Source organism: Anomalospiza imberbis, chromosome 4, assembly GCF_031753505.1.
Source record: "Anomalospiza imberbis isolate Cuckoo-Finch-1a 21T00152 chromosome 4, ASM3175350v1, whole genome shotgun sequence".
Lineage (NCBI taxonomy): Eukaryota > Metazoa > Chordata > Aves > Passeriformes > Viduidae > Anomalospiza > Anomalospiza imberbis.
This window is the reverse complement of record NC_089684.1, coordinates 52,330,763-52,337,425: the sequence shown is the minus strand read 5'-3', so window position 1 is coordinate 52,337,425 and position 6,663 is coordinate 52,330,763. Positions and strand designations below refer to the sequence as shown.

Here is a 6,663-nt window from a genome sequence, read left to right as displayed (position 1 = left end):
AAGCAAACTACACAAAGCTTTAATTTTCAGCTAAAGCCTCTGCAATGTGGTGTTTCTTTTCCGTGGGGGAGACTGAATTGCTTGCTATCCTGTCTTTACTTGCCAGTGTCAATATTTCTTTCAGTTAAGAAACAACTGCTGCTCTAACAAATTGCACAAATCTTCTGAACATCCCATGTGTGACTCCAAGGCTAGACATAATTAAACATTCCATTTTTCTATAATAAAAAAACATTTATAAAAAAAAAATTCTGATGTTTTAAATACACTGAGAGATTTTTCTGTATTCTGGAGAGATGCATGCTTAGGCACATTCTTGCAAAATATTACATCACCAAATGTATCTTTGTACTTTACAGGGGTCTGTACAAACTAATAAACCATAAAGACAAAGCTGAAATTTGAAATACACAGAGTTATTTGTCTGTGGTTTAAAGATCTTCCACAGTGAATATTTTCCTTCTTAAGATGACACAAAATTTCATTAATCATGAAAACCACACGTGTACTTCTTTAAATGCCATTCTTTTAACTAGAGAATTTCACAACACCAACACCTGCTCTTAGGTAGATTTGTAAAATGAAGCAGGCAGAAACTGCTACATTCACTATAAAAAATAAGAGGATTTTTCCAGTTGTTAAACTGTATCCTTGGTTCCTTCTTTGCATTAATATCTGTGTTTCCTTACTGTTATGTTTAACTGTAAATTATTATGCTATTCTGTAAATTTCTACTGTAGAAAAATCTTTCTAGAAAATAACTAAAGTGCAACAAGAGAGTTCAAACAATTAATTGCATTTATTAGCCTGTACATAATCCAGCCCTTTGTAGTTCGGGATTTTTTGCTTACAGGGAACACACAAAGTATCTTTCTGTGTACCTGCTTCTGCATGGTCCTGAACTAATTGGGCAATGTCTCACAAATTGCATAATTGGCTGAACATTCCTAGCCTTCTGATTTTAATCAGGAACACATGGTGCATATCAATAGTCTACTTCATTACGCCTCAAGAAGATCCAGGCTACTGTCCATTTTCAATTAAATTGTATTCTAAAAGAACAGCAACTTGACCTTTTGGAATACCACATAATAGGTTTAAAAACTTAAGCAGCTTTGTTTTGTTTTTTTTCCCTAGAATAGCTAACTAACAAATAGAAATAAGCATCCCTTATTGCAGTATGTCACCAAGGATCAGCCTTCAACACAGCTTTGGATCCATTGGCTCTGTCTTGTGATGATAATAGTACCTGAAAAAAAATCAATTGCAAAAGAGTACAGGCTTGTGTGTCTCTACAGCCTTGGAGCTTCCTGTTAGCATCTGTTTACTAGAAGAACATAGATGCCACAAAAGAAAAAGAGTGGGTGAGATCAAGCAGCAGAACATTGAGAGGGCCCCAATCCCAAAAGGCTCACCCTTTTAACTGACAGCGCTATGCAAGAGAAAAATGATGAAAAAGCCTTTCCAAAGGTAATGAGCAGATCACTGCCAGGGCTGGGAACAGAACATGCATCTTTTAAGTAGTCAATTCTATTTCTCCTTAACTCCAACTCTGAAATATCTATTATTTTAAGATTCTCATTACATCCCTGAAAATCTGTAAAACAGCCAAAGATTTTACCATCAGCATAATTTTCCTTCCTCTAATTCGGATTACAGGGATTCTTTTTGTTTACCTGTGGTGACAGCAGTTGTCAGCCAGTATAGCTCTGTGCATGATCCAAAAGAACTGAATCAGTAGCAAGCCATTAAATAGCCAAAACAGCTCTGCTCAGGAACTTATAGCTACATGAGGTTTCATAAGACTGCACAGAAGTCATGAGAGGCTTTTACTGGAATATGTCAGCAGTTCTGGGAAAGCTCACAGAAAAAAATCATGCCACTCCAGCACGTGCTGGCCACGTTGCTGAAAACCTCTCTGGTCTCTCAAGTTGATGGGTTGTGTTTAACAGCTGGCTCACTGAATTTGTAAATATCTGCGATTCATGTGCCCCAGTGTTTAGGAATAATAATTCTCTCCAGCTTGAATGTCACTGTGGCCTTGTGTAAGCGAAAAGTGACAAAGCACTACCATATTTCTAGAGCTCAGAAACAATCCCACACAGTGTGCTTGTTCATCACCAAATGAGATGAAAACATAAAACAAAACCAAAAATAACAATAAAACTCTGAAAAATATATAAAACTATTCACTAAGCACAATAGCCTAAACAAATGGTAGAGTATCCCTGCAGACTGAGGTCAGAGGTGATTCAAATTTATGTAACTGATTATTAGAGACTTTGAATGTCCTTGACCTATTTCAATAGAACTATTCCCTCATCTAAAAGCATGAAGAGGCACCCTACCACTCTCCAGCTAGGAATTCATCAGGCAGAGGTAAGAAAACTCCCTTTATTTCAGGTGTTAGTAATTTTTTCTTTATTGACAGGTTGTTCAGTGAAAGTTAATCCACTCTTTTTGGAAGTACACTTCCTTTGAACAGTCCCCCACACGTAGCCAAAAGACTTGTAAAGAAAAAAGTAACAAAATTAAACCTCTTAGAAGAGTATATTGTGGACACTATGGAATATTTATAGAGCAACCTCCTGGGCCCTGGATAATCAGAAGCCTAACTTCAAATATTCTAACATTCTTTTCTGTGGCTGGCAGAGGAACATTTGGACTTTTGGATAAAGTTAGCCTTTGGGAATGCTAATTCTCCTGTCCCACCTACCTTCAAATCAAACACCTTTAAAACCCCGATGTGGATAGTTTTCTGAGTTTAAACCAAAAATATCTGTGGATAGTTCAGCTGGACTGCCAAAGGCATCGGGATCCAGGAGGAACAAGACAAGTTATTCTTTGTATTTCTTCTCACGTATTCTCTCATGAGCAAAAAAACAGATGTATCCAGATGCCATAGCAGCCAACTGACACTAATTACATCCAGGACAGACAGAAGATGCAATTCATAAGAAAAGGTAATAGGGATTTCAAAGACTTACTAGTTAATATAGTGAGTTTTTGTCACTGGAAGTCTTGAAACCAAATGTAATGTAATTTTTAAAGCTGTGTTTCTTATCTTAATAAGAATCTATGCTGGAATTATGGAGTTCAGTATCTGGTTGGCTTGTACAAGAGGTCAGTTGAGACAATCCTAATGATTTCCTCTAGCCTCTAAATCAGTGAATAAAGAAACAGCAAATATCTCCATGATTAGTCATAAAAAGAGGTTGATCATAATAAAAACAAAGGATCAAAAGAATTAAAAAGTTGGGTTTGCCTACTAACATTCAGAGATATGACAAAAATAAGCACTTGAAGTAACCATCACTTTAAATTATTTAAAAAGCAAAATAAAAATATAAACAACAATAAAGCAAAAAACTACAGACACTTGGCCATCTGCTTCAACCCCAGGAAGGGCATTGCTTTCTGTGTGTTTTATTGTTTTGTTTAATTTGTCCTAAAGGTCACAAAGCAAGATTATTTTCTCTTCTGCACAGGGTTATTGGACACCTTAATAGATTTCATTATACGAGCCATTTCTCTGATATTCAGCTGACATTTGACTGTTCATGACCTCTCCTGAAGTGACAGAAAATATGTGCAAATCTACCTAGGAATACAATATATATATGGTAGAGAGCAGGAAAAAAATTTCAGGTGGAAGCAATATCAGAATCATCTTTGACATGACCATTTTCACACGTCTTAAGTGTTTGAAAACACAAAGACTGAAAAAAGCACTACTCCAAGTCTTCTTCAATACTTAAGACAGTAAAGTCAATAATGGGATTTTTAATGTAGTGGTTTGAGCAGAACAAGTGACTATGGCCTGAAGTGAGAAAGGGATTACATTCAAAAGTGCACAACAGACTTGGGTGACTGGCTCCACTTGTTTTATCTTCAGTGTACATACAAATTAAGTGATAGGTAAAATGAAATAAAAGGAGTCTTACCTAAGTGTCTAATTGCAAAATGTACATTCCCCTAGAAAAAAACTTAGCTGGAAAAACTACATCACATTGTGGTTTGTATCATCATTGCCTACCCTTTGCCAAAAAGACATTGGCTGTCACTCACCTGAAGGAATTCCTCTCTTTTTCAGAGCACTTGAGGATACCAGCTCCCAAAATTACTCAGTAGTTTAGAAGATGCTAATTGCCAGTTTGGGCCACAAGCCCTGCAAAGGACTTGCCATTTTCCTTGGGTCCCTGGCCTCCTTGCCAAGTCAATCACCTTGAAACTGTCAGATTTGTTTCAGTTCACCTCAGACAAATTTAAAAATAAAAGCCTTAAAAATTATTCCTGCAAAAGAAAACATTTTGTTCTTGGTTATGATACTTAAACCACACTTTAAAATGTAAAGCATAAAATAAATAAATTGACATTTAAGACAAACCTGACATAAATGCTCTTTCTTCCTTTAGATACATTCAGGGGAAGTTCAGCAACTTCTAAAGAAAAGCTATAGACAAGAGTTTCAGCATTCACAGATCCATCAGAAGCAGTGTGCAAACTACAAACTGAAAAACATCACTTGGAAGAATTGTCTTTCAGAAGGGGACCTCTTTGAGTCTTTATTCAGAAATAGAAGCTGAAAGGGCAGCAGCTCAGTAGCATTCATTCTCTGAAACATTTTCATTTCCAGATGACCTAAAAGGTTAGCTTGGAAGCTAGCAATCTATCCTTCATAAATATGCCTTTTTAACTTTTTATATTACTTTAATTTTTCTTGAAGACTATTCCTGTCATACTAGTAACACTGATGACAGAGCTGGCCTTAGGAAGCTGCCTGTTCTTCTCTATTAGTCTGAGGAGTACAGCTGATTCTAAAATAAAGAGATAGCCAGACTGCACAAATTACTTTCATGTTCATGTTTAAGTACGTGAAGTATGTTAGGTGATGTATTAAGTACTCAAATGTACTCACATTCTGACTCTGCCAAACACCATTCTCAAACTAAACTCTTAGTCTTTGCAAACCAAGTATTCCCTTTCCTTTAAAACTTCAATCCACTGGTCTCAAAGCACTCCTAGCAGATTAATCTTCATAAAGAACACAGTGGAGGTTTCATTTTCTCTCATAAGACCAAACAGTGTTATCTCCTATTCTTCTAAGAGCCACAAAATGCACATTCAACTCAATCATCTCCTTTGGGGAATTAAAACCCACAACACTTGCTTCTCTGGAGAATTTTCTAACTAATGAGATTTATCTGACCAGCTAAGAGCAAGGGCATGAATCAACAAAGAGCAAAGGCATAAATCAATAGCCTAATAAGTTAGGACTCCTGCTCCTGTGCCTGGATTCCAGTACAGAAGAACATGCCCTCAGCCTCTGGGGAAATCACAAAAGCTTTCTGAAGGAAAAAATGAAAATAAAATCCACCTTTCCCAGTTGAATACTACTGTATTGGTGAGAGTCACACACCCTGAGATTCTCACCATTATGAGTTAAAATTCTCCTTACTTCAGTTTGAAACATCTGAGAGACAGGGGAGAAAGAGCCCTCCACCAGCCATGGGGGCTGCCACAGTCACTGCTCCATTGCTTGTGCCACCTCCTGGCTCTGACCTCCAGCTGAGATGAGGGAAAGGGGGACAGCACAAACCAGTACCAATCTGAACCACGGATGGAGAAGCAGTAGTTCCTTAGATGTCATCACAGCTCTCAGACTCTGTGCTGCAGTTTGCTCTTCTGGAAAGGACTGGGAGAACCAACTGCCCAGCTCCTGTGCACATAGCTAAAGGCATAAATCCACTTCCTGATCAATACAGCTTTGATGATTGTTAACTATGATCAATCCCACTCCCCCTCAGGTACCTGCTGACAAACCAGACTTTCAGGGAACAAAGCTTGCCACATTTATTATAGAACAGTATTGCCCTCATGTGGCCAAAGACTATTCCAAAGAACCAAATCTTATGAGGGTTTCTCTGTAATTATTTATTTGTTTCTTTATTTCTTTCTCAGGCACAGCCTGCTACTCACCTTTCTGAAAGAAACAGACAGCTGGGAGACTCACCTGCAAGCCTCTCCAAAACCTAGATCCAAATCTGGCTTGGGCATGTCAAGGCATAGTTGAACAGAAAAATAAGCAGTAGACATCATCCCAGTCCCTCTGGCTCCTTACATTTCCCCTGGTGATGCTCTTCACATCAGAAATTATTATCTGCATTCATCTTCAGTGGTGACGTTTGATAGTGACAGCATTTCTTTCTGTGCACTGCCATTAATCAGTCCTCTTCTACCTTAGATTTAGTGCCTGTTTATTAATCCAAAAGTAGAATGTGCCCATTTTCAGACTAAAAGACAATCTATTCCTCCACTGGGAGCAAGCATGGACCTTTCAGACCTTCCCCAAACCCATGTAAGAAAACTGATTTTCTTTGATTTAAAATTCTTTCGGATCAGGTCCCGAGTGACTTAGCAAACACAGTGTAAGAGTTTGCAGACACACACAGCAGTAACAGAGACTACAGCAGGACTGACACACAGCTCCCCATGGCGACACCCAAGTTCCCAGGCTACAGAACTGAAGTGCAAAGCAGATGACATCATCCCACCCTTGAATACATAAAGTTCTCTTTGAAATCTCCATAACTTAACCAACAAAAGTATCACTTAACCAACAAAATTACAGATTTTTTCTTGGATTAAATACTTGGAAACAAA

General features: G+C 37.9%; 1 long non-coding RNA gene across 3 annotated transcripts; it reads right to left on the bottom strand.

The window, feature by feature from the left end:
• Positions 1-550: 550 nt before the first annotated feature.
• Positions 551-6,120, bottom strand: LOC137472979 (uncharacterized). 3 transcript variants are annotated; one of them, XR_010998539.1, is made up of 5 exons: positions 6,014-6,120; positions 5,459-5,685; positions 4,069-4,224; positions 3,945-3,975; positions 551-3,159 (listed from the first exon to the last, which is right to left on the bottom strand). It is a non-coding gene; the product is annotated as an uncharacterized lncRNA (long non-coding RNA). The 3 variants fall into 3 exon arrangements; XR_010998538.1 differs by having other exon boundaries at positions 551-3,975; XR_010998540.1 differs by lacking the exon at positions 3,945-3,975.
• Between the last annotated feature and the right edge of the window lie 543 nt (positions 6,121-6,663).